This window comes from Balaenoptera ricei, chromosome 11, assembly GCF_028023285.1.
Source record: "Balaenoptera ricei isolate mBalRic1 chromosome 11, mBalRic1.hap2, whole genome shotgun sequence".
NCBI lineage: Eukaryota > Metazoa > Chordata > Mammalia > Artiodactyla > Balaenopteridae > Balaenoptera > Balaenoptera ricei.
The window spans coordinates 100,650,635-100,670,728 of NC_082649.1; the positions used below are offsets into that span (position 1 = coordinate 100,650,635).

A 20,094-nucleotide genomic window follows, 5' to 3' on the forward strand; every position below is an offset into this window, starting at 1 on the left:
CCACTGATTGGCCCCTCCTGTGACATGGAAGCCCCTCACCTCTACTTTGGGACAGTTTTCTACTCACCTGGGTCCCAATGTTGAGATATTCATTTATTCTTTCACTTGCTTATTCTTTCTTGACTCATCTGCTCTAAGTTGTCAGTCCCCCACCTTGAGAGTACCCACCAGGGTTGAACACACTAATTTAAATGGAGCCGAAACTACTGAGGCACAAGCCAGCCTCCTCTGGGCTAATAGAATAGCCTCCAAGATGGGCCCCATCCTCCAAGGTGGGCCTCTTACTCACTTACTCACTCTCTTCCTCACACAGCAGACCCAGGGAGCTCTGAAAAAGGAATCCTGGATCATGCAACTTCCTGATGTTGTTCTTCAAATGTATTTTCCTTTAATGCTTTTAATATATCTATAATAACTACTTTACAGTCTTTGCTAAATCTGACATTTTTTAGGATATAGATCATGTTTTTCTGGTTTTTTGTTTTGTTTTGTTTTTTTGCATGTCTGGTAGTTTTTGACTGAATATTGTGAATAATATGTTGTACACACTCTGGATTTTGTTATCTTCCTCTGCAGAGTGTTGTTTTTTTTATTTTAATAAGTAGTTCCGTTACTGGCTGATCACCTTAAACTTATATAGGTTCAACTTTGTTTTTTAGTGTGGATCTGTGGACATCCCAAGCTGTTTCCCAGGCTCCTCTAATTTAATAGGACTGGATAGGACTTAATGGGATTCTGAACTCTGTCTCCCCTATAGATCTTGCCAGGGCTTGGCTTTAGGCTTTATTAGGATGGAGCTAGAGTAGTGATTACTCTAGAGTGATGGTTCTCAACCAGGGAAATTTTGCCTCCCAGGAGACACTTGGAAATGTCTGCAAATAGTATTGATTGTTACAACTTGGGGGGTTACTGGCATCTAGTGAGTAGAGGCCAGGGAGGCTGTTAAACATTCTACAATGCACAGGACAGCCCCTGCAACAAAGAATTACGGGTCCCAAATGTCCATAGTGCCACAGTGTAGAAACCCTGCTTTAGGACATGGTTCTTCCCCCTAATGGAAGGTCTTCCTGTGTCTCAGCCAGGTACCAAGGGTGAGTACTTGGTGTTGACCAGATCTGTCTCCTCGGGCAGGGAGGGAGCCCCGATCCCCTGGCGCTGCTCTTTTCCCCGGCAGCGTCTGGCCTCTAGTGTCTCTGTTGCATTTTCACCCCCAAGCGGTGCTATCTGGGAAGTCTTGTTGGTCTCACCCTGGATGTTTACATCAGCCACGGCCTCGTGGGAACCTCCACATGGACACATGGGGCATCCGCTCTGCGCGGTTCCCCCTTTCCTGTGCCCCACACTGTAGATTCCAGCTATCTCAGCTGCCCTGCTCTCTGGCCCTGCCTGTTCAGCTTGACGGGACTGTGTGTTCTGCTTGGCTCTAGTTCTTGTCCCCAGGCAGAGGGCTCAGCACACCGCTCTTGGATCTTCCCATCTCTCAGGGGTAGCAGTCTTGACCTGCATGTTATCTACTGCCTGAAAATGGTTATATTTTTGTCTGCTCTGATAGTTGCTTATGGCAGGAGGGCCATTCCTTACCAGTCACTCAGTCAGGACCAGAAGCAGAAGTCTGACTCTCCTGCTTACAAGCCCTAGCAGCTTCCCCTTGCACTAGGATTAAAATCCGGACTACTCACCATGGCCGAGGCTGAGGAGCCCTCCGTGGCCTGGTCCCATGTCCCACATGGTCCTGGGCATCCCAGGCTCTTTGCTACCACAGACCCTGTCTGTCTGGACCACTGCCCCATCAGATATTCCCACGTCCAGCTCCCTCTCACCCTACAGGTCTCCGCTCCAAAGTCATCTCTGATCAGCTGAGCTCAAACATCCCCACTAAACCCCGTGACTTTAACCAAGCCCCTGTTTTATTTTATTCATGGGGCTGATGGCTCTCTGAAGCAATCGCGTGTTCATTTGTTGAAGCCTCACTGTTAGCCTTCCTCAATTAGAATGTGGACTCCCAGGCACCTGGCACAGAGTCTAGCATATGTTAGGCTCCCAGTCAATACTGGATGAGTAGGTGGGTGGATGGGTGAGTGGGTGGGTGGATGTCATATGGTGGTTTAGATGAAGGACTGCTAACAGAGGAGAACAAAATTATTTCCAATTATATGTCCCAGAGAAGATTTTATGAAAAAGGTAGCCTTTCATTTCATCCTTGAAGGATGGGGAAGGGAAGGCTATCTGGAGATAAGCAAAGACCAGAAAGTCTACATATATGAAGGAAATGGTAAGTAGTTCAGTGTGGCTACAGGATAGGTTTTGTAACAGGGAATCACAGGAAATAAGGTTGAGACAGTAGACTGAGACCACTCCATTTGGGAACATCATGTGTCAAGCCCAGAGAGCTGAAGATTTCATCCAGTGGTCAGTAGGGAGCTGTTGAGCATTTCGGGGCAAGAGGTTGACTGGCATGAACAAAGCTGTAACGTCAGAAGATTATGCAGACAAGAGAGGCTCAGCAGAGCTTGCCATCAGAGAGCTTTAGAGTCAAACGGAGCTGCATTTGAGTGTCTGCCTCTCCCTCACCCACTGTGTGACCTTGAACAAGTGACTCACTCTCTCTGAGACTCAGTTTCCTCTCTTGTAAGCCTCTAGCAGGCAGGGTCCCATCTTTTACTCGCCTCCTGCCCCCTCGTAGATGTGGTAAGATTAGATGAAACAGCACAGGGGAACTTCTTCAGGTGCATAGAAAGAGCGAGAAAATAGAGTAGGTTTGGAGATGAAGAAGGAAGAAGCAGAGATACGTACCAGATGACCTTGATCTGGGGGAGAGGGGAAGCTTTGCCATGTCCTAGAGGATATGAGAAGCAGCCCTCCAGCTGTGATGTCACAGGTGTATGGGCAGGTGTGGCTGGAGTTAGTGCCATTGTGTGAGTTTGTCTAGCTACTTGCAGAAGCCCGAGAGGCACTATAGAGAAAAGAGACCGATGTCAGCAAACATTCAGGATGCACCTACTGTGTGCAAGTCCTGCCCATGGGGTGGAAGTATGAGGGATGAATCAGGCACTGGTTTTACCCTTGAGATGTCACCGGGAGTGGCCACAGCTGGGGCTGGTGAGAGCCACAGAGAGTGAGGACTCCAGCTCTACAGCACAGGAGAGGAACAGCTGCAAGCCCGTCTCCAGGGGTTCTTAGGCCAATGTTTTAGAATTCCAGTCTTATGTTTATTCATCCGGCAAGTATCACTGAACACATACTGTATGCCAGGTGTTGCGCCTGGTCTTTGCTTTGAAAATGAATCAACAGAAATGTACAAAGTGTCCACTCTTGCCAGACATTTGCTGGGCTCTGTGGGAGTGGGGTGGAGGGGGTGGATGAGCGATATATTCTAGGACAGGAGTTTTTTCATTGGGGGAGGGTCTTTGGCCACCCCTCCCCAAAGTTAGACATAAAATATTGTATATTAAGCATGTTCTTTTTCAACTAATAAACTTTTTTAAAGCAGGTTTAGCTTTACAGAAAAATTAATCAGAGAATACAGAGTTCCCATATATCTCCTCTCCTCTGGTCCCACTTTTCCCTATTATTAACATCCTATATTTCTGTGGTACATTTGTTAAAATTGTTGAGGCAGTATTGACACATTATTATTGCAGTATTTACTAAATAAGTCCATTGTTTACATTAGGGCGCACTGTTTGTGTTGCGCAGGCTGTGAGTTTTGACAAATGCATCATGTCATGTATCCAGCATTAGGGTATCAAACAGGAAGGACAGTTTCACTGCCTTAAACTTGCTCTACCTAGTCAGCCCTCCTCCTTCCTCACCAAACCCCTGCCAACCACTGATCTTTACTGTCTCCATAGTTTTGCCTTTTCCAGAATGCCATACATTATGTAACCTTTTCAGATTGGCTTCTTTCACTTAATAATATGCATTGAAGGTTCCTGCATGTCTTTTTGTGTCGTGATAGCTCTTTTCTTTTTATCCCTGAATAATATTCTGTTGTCTGGATGAAGCACAATTTGTTTATCCTTTCACCTATTGATGGACATCTTGGGTACTTCCAAGTTTGATCATTGTGAATAAAGCTGCTATGAATATCTGTGGGCAGGTATTTCGTTAGCATCTTTTTCTTAAAAAGAGTCCATTCACCCCCAACAGAGATCCCTGTTCTTGAGCTTTCAACCAAAGCTGCAGGTACAGTGTGGGGTCCCATCAGACTGCTTGGATTTCATGGCTCACCTGCTTACTAACTGTGTAACCGTGAGCACATTACTTAGCCTCTCTGTGCCTTGATTTCCTCATCTGTAAAAAGGGTTGTTGTGAGGATTAAATGAGATAATGCTCATTCACTGTGTGCATAGCATTGTGTCCACATAGTAAATGCTCAATAAACGTTAGCTGTTATTTTCTTTAAGAGATGAATATGCCTTTAATTTTATTTTCTTGACCAAAACTTCAGGCATTTTTGTGGTGCTGCATAGTATGAACTTGTTAACCCATCTTGTTCTCACAGAATATGCTTTTAAACGCCTTTAGAGAACAGATACAGATGTTAATGTAAGCTATTATGCTAGCTGTCATCGTACATGTAGGCAGAGCTAATTGACATTTCAAGAAGTCTGAAACCTTATGACTCCAAGTGTGGTCACAATATCAGACAGTTGAAGTCTGACATTCAACTGTCTAAAACCTTATGACTCCAAGTGTGGTCCCCAGACCAGCAGTAGCATCAGCCTTATTTGGGAGGTTTTTAGAAATGCAGATTCTCAGGCCCCATCCCCAACCTGCCCCATCAGAGTCTGCATCTCAGCAGCATCTTCACTGGTTTTACGATGTGGGAGTTTGAGGAGCACTGGTCTAAGAGCATTCAGGGCTGGCTGAGACGTATCAGACGCATCAGTGAAGGCTGTGGTCGGGGAGGAAGAGGTCCTGGGGCCAAGTAAGGTGAGCAAGGTTTTCCTGGGTGTTGGGGCCACCTACCTGCTCTCGCTCATGTTCCAGGGCAGAGGGTTGGGAGAGATCACTCTGGGAATTCCTGTACCCATCTCTCTCAGGATCATTTGAGAATGGAATGGATCCCTTCAGGGATCGCCCACCCTCTAAAACTACAGTGTCCAGCACAGGAGCCACAAGCCATATCTAACCATTTAAATATAAAGTCATTGAAATTAAAGTCAATGTTCCGTTCCTCAGGTTCAAGAGTCAGATTTCAGATGCTCAATAGCCACATGTGGCTGGTTCCTCCCATATCGGACAGAGCAGATATAGAATGTTTCTATCATTGCAGACCATTCTGTTGTACTTTTGTGCTCTAGAGGGATAAAGCCTCAAGAAGCAGAAGAGTCTGTGGAAACTCAATTGCACCGGGTGCCAAGTGAGCCCTGGCTCTCTGAAGGCATGCTGTTGGCATTGTGGGTTTCTTTCCTCTACCCCTTAGGGGCCTGGTTATTTCCAGAAGAGTTCGAAGAATGCACATTGAAGAATCAGGACCAAAACTGTGGCCACAGCTGTCTTGGGCAGAGTGGACTGCAGTGGAGTTCCACCCAGTGACATGCCAAGGAGGCTGTGCTAGCTGCATTTGCAGTGGCCCCAGGATGGGAGGAAAGGGTCTCCCCAGAGAGCAGTGGGAAGACAGAAGACGCGGGTGCCCAGTTAGTGAGAGTGGCTCTTAACTAGCTTTTTCCTCTTTCTGAGCAAGAAATATCATAGGACACAAATTTCCCTCCAGCTTCCACGCTCTCCCCATCCTTGTTATTGTTTTCCACCCCTTTCTAAATTCTGCTTTATTACTGTATAGAGTTGATACTTATTTGGATTTTACAATGTGTTTACTGATTTCTTTGCTTCCTGTTATTTTTACTCTTTTCTAATGGATTAAACTTCCTTCTTGTTGGAGTACATCCTTTAGTAGTTCTTTCAGCATTGGCCTTTGGGAACTGAGCTCTCTTAGTTCATATCTGAAAAAGTATTTATTTCACTGTCACCCTGGAATGGGAGTTTAGCTGGGTATGCAATTCTAGGACAGTAGTTTTAAAGTGTCAGTTTAAACTTGGATGCCCACTTTGCAGGAGCACAGTGTGATCATACCCATACCTGATATTTCCATATCGAGTCCTGGGCTGAGGGGCAGAGTTTTCTGACACCTCGTTCACTATAAGACAATCCCTTTCTGGCTCCTAGGTTTTTGCAGTAATCCCACTCAGTTTCTGGTCATGCCCAGGGCCTGGAATCTTTTTTTTTAAATAATTTGTTTTATTGAAGTATAGTTGATGTACGGTATTATGTAAGTTACAGGTGTACAATATAGTGATTCACAATATAGTGATTTTTAAAGTTTATACTCCACTTATAAAATACTGGCTATATTCCCTGTGATGTATAATATATCCTTGTAGTTTATTTTATATATGATAGTTTGTACCTCTTAATCTCCTACCCTTATGTTGCCTCCCTTCCCTCTCCCCACTGGTAACCACTAGTTGGTTCTCTATATCTGTTAGTCTGTTTCTTTTTTGTTATATTCATTAGTTTGTTATATTTTTTAGATTCCACATATAAGTGCTATCATACAATATTTGTCTCTGTATCATATTTTAGATTCCACATAGAGGTGATATCATGGATTTATTGTCTTTCTCTGTCTGACTTACTTCACTTCGTATGATCATCTCTAGGTCCATCTATGTTGCTGCAAATGGCATTATTTCCTTCTCTTTATGGCTGAGTAGTATTCCATTGTATAAACGTACCACATCCTCTTTATCCATTCATCTGTTGTTGGACACAGGTTGCTTCCATATCTTGGCAATTGTAAATAATGCTGCTATGAACATTGGGGTGCATGTATCTCTTCAAATTAGTGTTTTTGTCTTTTTCAGATATGTACTCAAGAGTGGAATTGCTGGGTCATATGGTAGTTCTATTTTTAGCTTTTTGAGAAACCTCCATACCGTGTTCCGCATTGGCTGCACCAATTTACATTCCCGCCAACAGTGTACAAGGGTTCTCTTTTCTCCACATCCTCGCCAACATTTGTTATTTGTGTTTCTTTTGGTGGTAGCCATTCCAACCGCTGTGAAGTTATATCTCATTGTGGTTTTGATTTGCATTTCCCTGATGATTAGTGGTGTTGAACATCTTTTCATGTGCCTGTTGGCCATCTGCATGTCCTCTTTGGAAAAATGTCTATTCTGCCCTTTTTTTTTTTTTTTTTTTTTAAATTTATTTATTTATTTATTTATTTTTGGCTGTGTTGGGTCTTTGTTTCTGTGTGAGGGCTTTCTCCAGTTGCGGCAAGTGGGGGCCACTCTTCATCGCGGTGTGCGGGCCTCTCACTATCGTGGCCTCTCTTGTTGCAGAGCACAGGCTCCAGACGCGCAGGCTCAGTAATTGTGGCTCGCGGGCCCAGTTGCTCTGCAGCATGTGGGATCTTCCCAGACCAGGGCTCGAACCCGTGTCTCCTGTATTGGCAGGCAGATTCTCAACCACTGTGCCACCAGGGAAGCCCTCTGCCCATTTTTTAATTGGGTTGTTTGGTTTTTTTGATGTTGAGTTGTATGAACTGTTTGTGTATGTTGAATACGAAGCCCTTCTTGGTCATATAATTTGCAAATATATTCTCCCATTCAGTAGGTTGTCTTTTCATTTTGTTGATGGTTTCCTCTGCTTTAAAGCTTTTACGTTTAATCAGGTCCCATTTATTTATTTTTGCTTTTATTTCCTTTACTTTAGGAGACAGATCCAAAAATTATATTGCTGTGATTCATGTCGAGCAATGATCTACCTATGTTTTCCTGTAGGAATTTTATGGTTTCCAGTCTTAAATTTAGATCCTTAATCCATTTTGAGTTTATTTTTGTACATGGTGTTAGAGAATATACTAATTTCATTGTTTTACATGTAGCTGTCCAGTTTTCCCAGCACAAGTTATTCAGGAGACTGTCTTTTCTCCTTTGTGTATTCTTTTTTTTTTTTTTAACAGATTATTTTTTAAATTTATTTATTTATTTATTTATGGCTGTGTTGGGTCTTCGTTTCTGTACGAGGGCTTTCTCTAGTTGTGGCAAGCGGGGGCCACTCTTCATCGCGGTGCGCGGGCCTCTCACTATCGTGGCCTCTCCTGTTGCGGAGCACAGGCTCCAGACGCGCAGGCTCAGTAATTGTGGCTCACGGGCCCAGCTGCTCCGCGGCATGTGGGATCTTCCCAGACCAGGGCTCGAACCCATGTCCCCTGCGTTGGCAGGCAGACTCTCAACCACTGCACCACCAGGGAAGCCCCCTCCTTTGTGTATTCTTGCCAGGGCCTGAAATCTTAATTCTGTCCTTGGGAAGGAATTTAAATTCTAGATCCTCAGGTGTCTCTCTACTTGGATATCCCCATGGGTTGCTGGGTCTGTTCCTAGTCCTCATCTTTTAGCTTTGACTCTCATTTCTGGCATCTGGAAGAATTTTCTATCTCCCTTTCCAGACAGGTTATGAATTTTCAATATCTATTATATTTCATAATTATTTGTTTTCTGTATCTCTCATAAAAATATGTTGGACCCTTGGTATTTGCTTTTCTTCATCTGCTGGTCTTGAACAGGACATACTGAATGTTTAAGCAGGAAATTAATATTAAAGGAAGTAGCCCTGAGTGCTTAATTCAACAGTTCAGTTTTGTTCATAAAGTCATATGTTTGTGGTGATGATTTCATATTTCATACTATCCATGATTATGTTTTCTGACAGTGAATTTGTCTCTAGCACATGGAGTAAAGTCATATTCGTCAAGGTTTTTGACAAAAAGCCCCATGGGCTCCACTTATTTGCTGTTTTAACAAATTTGAGAGTCAGTTTCTAGATTCACCTTCTTCTATTGTGGACAAGTTGCTGAGTCCCAGAGAGAGGACATGATTTACCCATGGCCACAGCTGGGGGAGAACAGGACGAGGACATAGAACCTCCAGTTTGAAACATCTATTATCTTTCCACCCTTTGAGCCTGTTTCCCCAACTATGAAATCAGGAGGTTAGAGCAGACATGGAATAAGGTCCTGACTCACTAGCTTTGTAACCTTGAGCATGTCACTTAACCTCTCTGGGCTTCTATCTTTATAAGCCCAACCCTCTCCACCTCAAGTGACTGCTGAGAGTACCATTGGGGCTGACCTGTACGACAGAGCTCTGAGGAACACAGGGCTGCCAAGAGGTGTATGCCATTCTTTTCTGGAAGATGCTAAGACTGCCTCCCGAGATACCTCCTTAGTGAGGAAGGCGCATGCTTTGCAAACACAACATACTCTGATGATTTCTGACCCAGCACAAATGGGAGCAAGGAGAGCAAGGCTTTCCTCTGTCTGCGAGCAGCAAGGTGACAGGGCTTTGATACATCTGAGTTTGCTGGGGATTGGGACTTTTGATGCTGAAAACTCACTGGTGTGTGAATCTCATGTTCTGCCTGCCTCACTTCCCGTGTGCACGCGAGAGCTGAAAAGACCCGCAGGGCCAGTACTGAGTCCTGCGTGACATTCACAAAGAGGGTGGAAGCTGTTCCGGCTCCTTGATTAGCGCCGAGAGACAACCCACTTGGCTCAGCTGCTCCCTCCACGCCATTCCCACCCTCTCCTGCCTGCAGGAGGTACTGTTGCCCAGCGGGAAACTCCTAGGCTCAGGATCAGGGGACCCAGCTCCATCACTGACCTTGAAGGGTCGTTGTCCCTCCTTCTGCTGTGTTCCCTCAGCCATAATGAGGGCATCAAGTAAAATCACTGGTTTTCAGTCTTTTCACGATCAATGACCCTTGACTTTTCTTTCTCCCCTTATGACCCATTCTGGGCTATTTCATGCTGACAGGAAGTTCCTGTTAGCGGTTGTATGTGTATGATTAATAAAGGTGCCAGAGCCCAGGAATTAGTCTTTAAAATGTCCTTCTATGAAAGTTAGACCCAGAGATTGGAGATGATTTATCTGTGAGCATGTGAATGTTTTTATGTTATAAATCACCCACTTGTCTCCAAGGTTACAGATGATAGCACATTAAGAGTTCTCAAGGCCATGTGAGTAAGTGGGGGAAGAGGGTTGGATGAACGCGATTCTAAGCAAATGTGTGATTAACATCCTTGGGGGCTTAATCCAAACTACACGGGCTCACCACCCAAGACTACCCTTCCAGAGCATAGACAGCATCTCTTTCAGCCATGCCTCCCCCATGGGGGCTTCCATGCTGCCCAGCACCCAGTACGTGCTCACTAAACACCTGTTGTAGAATGCCATCATCTCAGCACTAGGCTCCTGCCCGGAAAGGGGCTGCCATGATCATTGTTTATACCTCGAAATAGGTGACAGAGTAGAGAAGACGCAAAGGGAGGAAGAAAGTAAAGGTTCTCTAAGAGAGACAGATGAGGAAAACACGTTACAGACATGGGCATCTTAGTGAATGCCTCAGAGACAGAGCATCAGATAGATCCGTGAAACCGTGCAGACGGCAACGGTGGGGGGGTGTGCCCTTGTGCCTTCTTGGTCACCACTCCTGCTCCTCTTTTGAACCCTGGAAGGTTGTTCCACCTCAGCCTGAAAGGAATTGTGGCTGACAGTGAGGTTTAAGCCCTGCTCAGATAAATCCACAGATCGCAGTTGGAGCATTTAAAGAATTCAGATGTGTTTTTAATCTTTGAGGTGAGGTCAAGGAGACTTGTGAATCCCAGAAGACTCCTAGATTTCTGGTCGCTGACTGAACACTGGGTTTGGCTCCTGACTGTCACCTGGGCAGAGCTAGGATTTCCTCAGTTTAGTCCCCACCGATGTGCTCGTGATGTACTGGCCACAAAATACACGTCTTCTCCTGGACGTGTCCCTGGGAAGCGTGTCCCTCCCTCTTGGCAGTTATGGACCCATCTCCCCAGTGAGTCCACCGTTCCCACTGCTGGATGGGAGCATTCTCTCCGGCCTCCTGTTGGCTCTACCTGCCCAGGGAACACTCACGTATTACCCGCCACCTAGATTCTGCCATTGACATTTTGCTGTGTTGGCTTCATCACAGACCTTCCCAAGACTTGTATCCATCCATCCATTTTATTTCTTTGGATACATTTCAGAGTAAGTTGCAGACATTGGCACGCTTCACTCCCCAAAGACTTCAACATTCGTGTCTTGATTTATTTTTAAACTGGTCATTCTGTCATTCTTGGTTTTGTTGCTCAAGCAGATGCCCGGGGACGTCACTGAGAGAGGCGTGAGGAGTGAGGACAGTCCCTCTGTCAGGTGGCTTTGCCCAGAGCTGAGGCCACCCTCCTGTAGCATCACTTGGGAGGGAGTGTTGTGGCGGCCTGCCTTGTCTCCTGTGAGTCCTCACGCGAGGTTAGCCGTCCCTCCTGTTTTCTCACCCTCCACGACCTTGACTTGCGCGGTCAGGAAGACGGGCTCGCAGCTTATGGGTGGGGGTCGGCCTGCCATATCGTGACGGTCGTGCACTCACACAGTCTCTGGACCTGCTTCTGGCCTCTTCCTGGGCGCTCTGGGCTTGCTGCTCTGTTAGTCAGCCTCCCGAGCATCTGGTGTCGTTTAAGGCTGTCACCTCTCCGTTCAGATGAGCAGAGGAGAGGCAGTGTGGAGCAGATGGCTATGTGACCGTGAAGGCTGGCAAGGACGTGGGGTGGGGGTGGGCGGTGGAGGGGGAATTTGTGAGCGGACACAGGCAGGTCCACGGATGTCAAGCACCACATCCACTGGGACGTGGGCCTGGGAGGAGCAGAGACTCGGGTGATAGGCTGGTCGCCCGGGGCTCTCTCCTCTTGGTTGAGATGGCGGAAGTCTATTGGGGAGATTAAAGGGAGGGCTTTGGGGTCAACAAGTCTGGGTTTGGGTCTTGCCCCTACTGGCTGGCTGATCCAGGGCCACTTCTATAGCCTCTCTGGGCCTCTGTTTCCTGGTCTGTAAGTGGAGATAATAACAGCACCTGACTTGAGGTGTGGCGAGGACCACATGAGATGAACAGTCAGCTTCGTAAGCTCCCAGCAGAGAGGGAGTCTGCAGGGGCTTGGGATCCTGGATTTCTGTGGCTGAGATGATCAAGAGAACCCACCCGCCTTCTTTTTTCAGGAGCAAAGGGTGTCTTTGCATCCCCAGGCGATGCTCACACAGGCAGCCATGAAGGCCCACACAGCCTCAGTGGGTTTCCCCTTTGTTCTCACTCCTAATGCCACCTGGAGGCGATGGCCCCAGGGAGACAGAGAGGTGCCCTGAGGCCTTCAGAGCCCCGCTCCCTGGGGTTCGTCTGTGGACCTGGGGGAGGAAGGAGGTGTGATTAAGAAGGAGGCTTGTTGGGCAGCTGTCGGGGCAGTTCTGAGCCTCTGCAAGGGGGCCAGGGTCCTGCCCCTGGTGGAGCTTTCATACCAGGTGGGGAGGTGGCGGGGCTCTGGGACCAGCCCCTGACTGTGCCGAGAAGAGCTGACTTTTCTTCTGCTTACCCTCCTGGGACAGATCTACTCAGGCCCCAGACCCTTCAGAGATGCTTCTCAAGCCAGAAGTCATGAGCCATCTGTGGCCACTCAGCCCCTCCCACTGGATGAGCATTTACTGTGAGCCAGGTGCCAGCACGTGCTCTACACACGCTGACTTATGTCTCCAGAGCCCCCTGGAGCTGTTGTTGTTCCCATTGTGCCCACAAGAAACTGAGGCTCGAGGAGTGACCTCCTTGAAGTTGCCCAGTGGAGCTGGCAGTCAGCCAGATCTGCCTGAATCTGTGTGACCAGGGAAGGCACTTGGCTGACTTCCTTTTCCCACATACACTTGCTAGATTGCTAGCCTCTGAGCAGGGGATCGGCGTTCCGAATTATCTCCGTATTGGCCATGCCTGGCAGATATATATGGTGCTCAGAAAACGTTGTTGAGGGGAATTGACCCACTGACCATCAAGTTTCTTACCAGCAGAAAACCTCAGAGATCTTCTGCCCAAACTTCCAAGGCAATGCAAGAATTGCATCCCCAACTCTGCTTGGTTACCTCTACTAACAGGGAACTCATCCCAGGGCTGAGGATCTCAGCCAGGGAGGAAGCTCTTCCACTGTTGACTGTGACTGACCTCCACACCCCTCCCCCGCCACCATGGATCCCCTCTGGGAGGCTGCTCAGGGCAGAAATTTGAGCACTTTCCCTTGCCCCGTCAGAATTATTTTCACATAGAATTGAGTAGCATCTTCTGCATCCACCCTGTGGCTACCGTAGGCATTTTCCCACTTCAGCCAAAGACAAAGTGATGAATGAAATACCAGCTCTATGAATCCATGGGATCCAGGAAGGAGCATTCCATCCCCTCTCTCAGTCCTTAGCATTCCCACTAGGAAACTCCAGACAGTCCTTTCTTTTCCCTACCTCCAGGCCTTTGCTTATGCCACTTACCTCCAGCCTTCCAGGCCAGGACAAGTACCAAAAATCCATTGAAAATGTGAATCTCCATGAGCATGGTGTTGTTCTCCTTCTTGCTTTTATAAAGACTCTCTGCCCTGTGCATTTGACTTGAAGTTTGTTCCTAATGTGGGGTAGGAGCTTAAACCCCGTGGTGTTACAGTGTCTTCCTAGGCTTTCAAGACTGTAGGATTGAAACACCCCAAGGAAAATGAGTCACAGCTGACCCCCAAACATATCCTTGCTATGTAGGTCTGCGGTGTACATCACTGTCAGGTTTTAACTCGCTTACCAGCTCTGACTGGTGGTGGACTTTTTCCACCATAGCTGGGGGCAAAAGAACTGTGTGATTGATTAGCAATGTCTGCCATGGGCAGGAATGATAGGTGGGATTGATTAGCAATGTCTGCCATGGGCAGGAATGATAGGTGGGATTGATTAGCAATGTCTGCCATGGGCAGGAATGATAGGTGGGATTGATCAGTAATGTCTGCCATGGACAGGAATAGGGATGGGATGTGCATGCCATATATTTGTCATCTCATTGCATTCCAGTTTCCTTATTTTGAAGACTAGAAAACTGAGGCCAGGAGGAAAGAAAGAACTTTAGGGAAAACACATAGGAACTTTCAGGACAACCTAGAATTGGAACCAGGTGTCCTGACCCTCTCAGTCTAACACACTCTCCACTTGGCCTGGTAGCTAGGAGTCTGCATAAGCCTTGAATTCCCCATTCCGATGTACTTGAGACTCTAAGCAGCTGTGGCATTCAATACATATTTTTTGAGTGCTGACAATGTGCAAAGTGCTGGGGAATGCATCAGTGAAAAAACAGAACTTCCTGCTCTCCTGGCACTTCTGTTCTAGTTGGGGGGAGACAGACAAAAATCAACAAATATAATGATGTCATTAAATGTATTGACTTCTCTGTCTCTGGGCATACGCAGAGGCGGCTGCCTTCACCAACCGTGGCTGCTTGCTGTTTTGTTTTCCTCTTGAGGAAGTCCCTTCTCTAGACTGGAGTATACACCACTGCTTGGCTCTCCCAAGGCCTGGAGCCTCCTTGTGTGCCCTTTTTTTCCCTGGCTCTCTGCCTCTGTACCAGCTCCATGGTACTTAGGAGAGAAGTGGTTAAGGCGGGAGATGACAAGGTTTCATTTCCATCTCAGTGCTTGCTCGGATGACACAGGAGAACGCACCTGCTTGGGGCTCGGTTTGGCCCAGAAGACCCTGGCCTTGTGTTCCTAGCAATGGGTTCTGCAGCCCCACCGCTGATGCCAGCTCAGACTCCTCTGCCTCACTGGTTCTCCCAGGGGGAGAGGTGGGACCACTTCCCAGGGGTCATTTAGTAACACGTTGGGGAGTAATTCTGGTTTCCTCTATGACAGGGGCACCTCTGGCATTTAGAGAGTGGGACTGGGTGATGCTAAACGTCCTACAACGAACAGGACCGTCCTGCACAATGAATGTCCTGTCCAGAAGGCCAGGAGCACCCTCTTAGAGGAACACTTTAGGGGGAAGACCTTGCCCTAAAACGTAGCCCCCAAGGCTGTGTGGACAGTCCCGGGGATAGCGCAGCACCAAGAACGTGCTGTCTTCGGGCCTTGCTCATGCCCTCCATTGCTCCAAACCTCCTCTCTTTAGCCCTTTAGTAAAATGGGGCTCCACTCTCTCATGCGATGGCCTAAGGGGTAGACGTGCATGGCCCCAGGATTCTACCACATAAGGCACGGAGGTCATTGCCATCAGCCCAGTGCCAGCAACTGCTCGTCCACTCCCTCCACACTCTGTGACCAGGACACAGCCGTCCAGCCTCCGGGCAAAGGCCCAGCACAGTGACCCCGCTCCCTGCTCCACACAAAGGGGCCACCAGGGTCAGCCGACACACCCAGGCTCCCCTCACCGCCCACGGTGCCACCCTTCAGCCCAGTGACACTTTGCTGGCAGGGCCTCTGGGCAAGGCTGGCTGCCCGGGGAAGGGCTGGCACCAGAGCCAGAGGCTGCAGAACATATTTCCAGTGGAGCTTCCAGGCCAAGAGCTTCTGCCCCTTCCCACCACTGTTCCCGCTGGCCCTGCCCGGCGGCCCAGCACATTAGCATTTAAATATATCCAGAGTCATCTCCCCCGAAGCCCTGTCCCCTCCCTGAATCCACCAGGGAGGGAGCACTTGAATCCTCCTGCCTCGACTCCCTTCCTCATAATGGCCATACTGTATTCATCAGCGTCTGTATGTGGCATTAGCTGAGCGGAGAAGAGAGGGCGCCTAGCAACCCAGAGGGGGCTGCGAAAGAGATGGGAAGGAAGTGATATTCACGTAATTATTCACTTCTACAAAAGCCGTTGTCAGGTACACACTGGAAACACAGCTGTTGTATTATTCTCCTAACCTACTTTTAATCTTCTGAGACTATTTGCCAATATAAATGGCCAAAAGAAAGAGCTTAATTCAGCTATTTTCTGCCGGGCCATATACGTTATGTTTTCACCTCAGTGGAAGGCTCTGCTTACAAAAGTGGTGTTGTGTGTGTGTTTGTGTGTCTGTGTGTGGCTGTCTGTCTGAAAAGAAAATGTTAAAGAAAGAAAAGGCTGTGGGTCATGAGCCCAGGACGGCCACCAAGCCCTGTCCTGGCTACTTGGATCCGAGAGCCAGATGCCGCATGTGCTGTTGGGTCTGGAGGTTTTAGCATCTTCTTGGCAGGGCAAGGAGCACGGGAGCAGTGGGCTGCTGGCTCCTTCCGCCCCTCCCTGTTGTACCCTAGCTCACGGCCCTAAGGGCAGGTGACTCTGCTTTAGTGATGGACGGTGGCAGCATTTGGTACTGCTCAGAAATCTGATTAGTTCACCTGGTAGGGAGGGGGCTGGGATGGTGGGAAAGACCTGGGAGCCTGTTTTCATAACATGTACAGTGGAGAAGCTACTATACATGCTGTGTATAGCATTAGCCACATTAGAAGTGGAAAACCATTAGCCACCAGATAAGGGAGCTGTACCAGGTACCCCATTACGTACTTTACGTTCATTGTATCTTTCTTTTGTGAACAAGGAAGTTGGGGCTCAGAGAAGTGAAGTAACTTGACCAGAGTTGCACAGCAGGTAAATGGCAGTGTGGGGCTCCAGCCTGGGTCTACCTGACCCCGAAGCTCATGCCCTTTCCATTAAGCCCCAGTGAGGTGCGGAACCAGGCACCGGGGAAAAGCCCAGGTTTGAATTAGTCCCCTTCACATGATGTTCCAGTGCCTTCTCCCCAAGGCGGGCCAGGTTCCGGAGGTTTTGTCCCTAAGCCCAAGGGGACTCCTCACACAGTGGCCAGTGTGTACATCTCTCCAAAGCTAAATAGACGACAAACTCCCCCTCTCTGGGTGTTAGTTTTTTATCCATAAAAGGGAGATAATAATTGCACTGCCCTCAACAGTGAGTCAAGTACTTGTGAAGTGTGTAGAACAGCCCCTGGTGTGTCATCGGTGCTTCCAAAGGTGAGCAGGAGCTCTGATGACTGGCTTCTCTCACTGGTGCTTTCCGGGCAGGATGGGTTAACGCTGCGTTTGTCAGGGACCTCAGAGCATCAGTGCAGCGAACACCATCTCCTCCAGGGCACAGGGACAGATGGACCAGGCCCACCTGCTGGCGCCAGCTTCGATCCCTGGCAGAGGTACTGCCCTTCTGCTCTGACTGGCGGCTGTTTGTAGACATGAAAGCACATTTCTGGGGGATCTTCTTTCTGTAGCCCGTGCTGCCTTAGACACTGCAGCAGGTCACATCTGCAGCTGCCCCTTCACAGAGCAGGGCCCTGGCCCCGCCGCCCCACGCCCCTGCCTCTCACCGTCCGCCCACGTGCTCGTCTCCACCAGATGCCGTGTTCCAGCGTATCTGCCTGTGTTTATGGTCTGTCTCTCCTGCTAGAAGGTAAGCTCCCTGAGGGCAGGAGCTCCTGGAACTTCGCCTGGCACATAGTGGACACTCGGTGCTTGTGCATTGTGGGGAGAAAAGGGAAAAGAGTCTTTTTTCTTCTTCTCCAGATCTGTGAAGACCGGTAGATCCTGAGAAGGGATTAACATTGACTAAGTGCCTACTGTTGGAGCTTACGGCTGGGTTTCTGAGCACTTCCTCAGTGCTCTCCAAGAGCTGGGCTCTGTGCTGAGTATTTGTTTCACACACATCATCTTATTTAATCTTCTGTGCGCAAGAGGAGGGAGGGACTCACCACTACGCACACTGACCCTCTCCCAGGTCTCCCCAATCAGGGTAGTCTCTTCTCTCTAAGGGGTGAGAAAAAGACGTGATGCTTTTGCCCTCAAGCTTCTAGGAGATAGACATTCTACATATAAGGTCAAAGTGGGAAGAGGGAGAGAGGGCAGGCGTTTTCCGCGTGCCCCCCCGCCCCCGCCAACAGCTGTCTCTAACCTGGGCGTGATGACGCCCACCCCAGGGCAGTGGGCAGGTCACAGGATGTAGGACGATGCCTTGTACACTGTAAAGTGCTGTCCGTGTGGACAGGGGCAGCGGGTACTAAGCATCCCTCTTGACAGTGTAGCTCCTGAGCTTGGTAGGGAAGAGTGAGTCCTTGTCCGTCCATCCTTCCTTGCTTCTCCCAGCTGGGCCCCACTGATCCAGTTGGGAAGGAGGGTTACACCCTGATCCATTGCTTTCTGCACCTACTGTGCACCAGGGCTCATCGGAACAAGTTGCTCTGAAAGAGGTGAAGTTGCCCCAGAGCTAGGAGGGCGGGACCACTTCTCTTCCAAAGGGGCTCTGCTCCCTGGTTCCCATGCAAATCTGTCCTCCAAACCTCTGAATGTGGACCGCCCCTGCCGCGCGGCCAGAACGCCCCCCATTCATTGCTGCAGAACATGGGGAGCGATCCGTTTCTCAGCTACTGACCCAGCTTCCTTAGGGTTTGTTCTGTGGAGACTATTTTCTCTTCAAATTGTGTTGAGAACTAGGAAGCCCTTTCTCCACTGAGCTGCCCCCTTTGTGGCGTCCTGGGAGATGCTGGTCAGTGGGGCTCAGTTGCCTGGTCTTCCTTTCACGGAGGTGGGGTTGCCTTTGTCCTGTTGACCTCGCAGCCACAGAGCTGCTTAAACCCCTGCCGAGAGTCCGGGCCTGCTCAGTGCACCAGGAGGCCCCAGCTTTTCTCTTTAAAATGTGGAGCCAGAACGCCTGGGCTTCAAACCTGACTCTGTCCCTTATTAGCTGTTTGACCATCTATGGATCCGTTTCCTCTTCTCTAAAGATGGAGGTGACAGTACTGCCTAGTGAGATGGTTATGTAAATTATGAGATTGTTCCGTGAGAGCCTTGCGTACACAGTAGGTTTTCAACAAATGGTGACTCAAGATTCCCACTTCCTAAGGTATCACCAAACTGGTAGAAGGTTCATGAATGTCCTGTTGGCCTGTTTTATTAGCCTCTCTTTGCAAATCATTCTGTCAGATCATTCCAGTGGCCACCATGATCTAGTTTGATCTCTGGGTGTTTGTGGAATTCCTAGTTGAAGAAAGAAATCACCTTAGATGAAAAAGACTTGGGATAATGCCTGTAGCAGAGACAATGCTTTGTGTTCACTAACCATCTATTTTTTCTCTTCCTGAGTGAAATGGGAAGAGACTTTCCCAGACTTCCTTGTCTTTAAGTTGGGATCACGGGACTTGGTTCTGGTCAGTGGTGTGTGGGCAGAGTGGTATTAGTAATTCCCAAGTCTGGTTCTAAAAACTTCCCAAGCATGGGACTTCCCTGGTGGTGCAGTAGTTAAGAATCTGCCTGCCAATGGAGGGGACATGGGTTCGAGCCCTGGTCCGGGAAGATCCCACATGCCGTGGAGCAACTAAGCCCGTGCGCCAAAACTACTGAGCCTGTGCTCTAGAGCCTGCGAGCCACAACTACTGAAGCCCACGTGCCTAGAGCTGGTGCTCCACAACAAGAGAAACCACTGCAATGAGAAGCCCATGCATCGCAATGAAGAGTAGCCCCCACTCGCCACAACTAGAGAAAGCCCGCGCGCAGCAGCAAAGACCCAACGCAGCAAAAAATAAATTAATTAATTTTAAAAAAAAAACAAAAAACACCTTCCCAAGCAAAGCTCCAGTAGTCTGTTCCTCTGCGTCAGAGGCTGTGCTGACCTGGGGGTATCATGATAAGGTAGGAGGGCTTGCTCGCTGTCGTTGGGTGGAAGAGAGCCAGCCCCTCCACAATCTGCCATGTGCTTTGTGTAGGCGGGAAATAAACTTCCGTTGTGCTAAGCCATTGAGACTCGGGGTGTTATTGTTTATTTCAGCGTAGCCTTAACAAATACAGCTCCCCCAGTGAGTTCATTCGTTTCTTCCTAAACAAAGGTTGTAGAGAGGCTAACAGTTGGAACCCTGTGGCATTTTTGCAGCCACAGGTGTGTTTAAGAATACAGACGTGCATCAGGTATGCCTGTCTGCTAAGGAGTCCTATGGTGTAGAGTCCACATGAAGACATATCATGCTTCTTTGTGAGACTTTTTCAAGAAATCTAATCCTGAAGGTTCTCGGGCTCTGCAGGCCCAATAAGCATGTATCTCAGCAGAAAAGTTGAATCAACACTGTTTTATCAAATGTGGAAAATAGAAAAGGCCAGTGGAGAAAGCTTTGGATCTGGAGTCAAGGAGATGTTAAGTTAGTACTAAAATCCTGATGACTTGCAAATCTGTGTCTCAAGCCCAGACTGCAATATTTAGCCCTAGACGTTCTGCCTATCTCCT

At 48.3% G+C, this 20,094-nt stretch overlaps 1 protein-coding gene across 1 annotated transcript in view; it reads left to right on the forward strand.

The window, feature by feature from the left end:
- The window catches only part of SLC6A11 (solute carrier family 6 member 11), a 120,886-nt gene that overhangs the window by 65,159 nt on the left and 35,633 nt on the right, over window positions 1–20,094 (forward strand). The window lies entirely within an intron of this gene.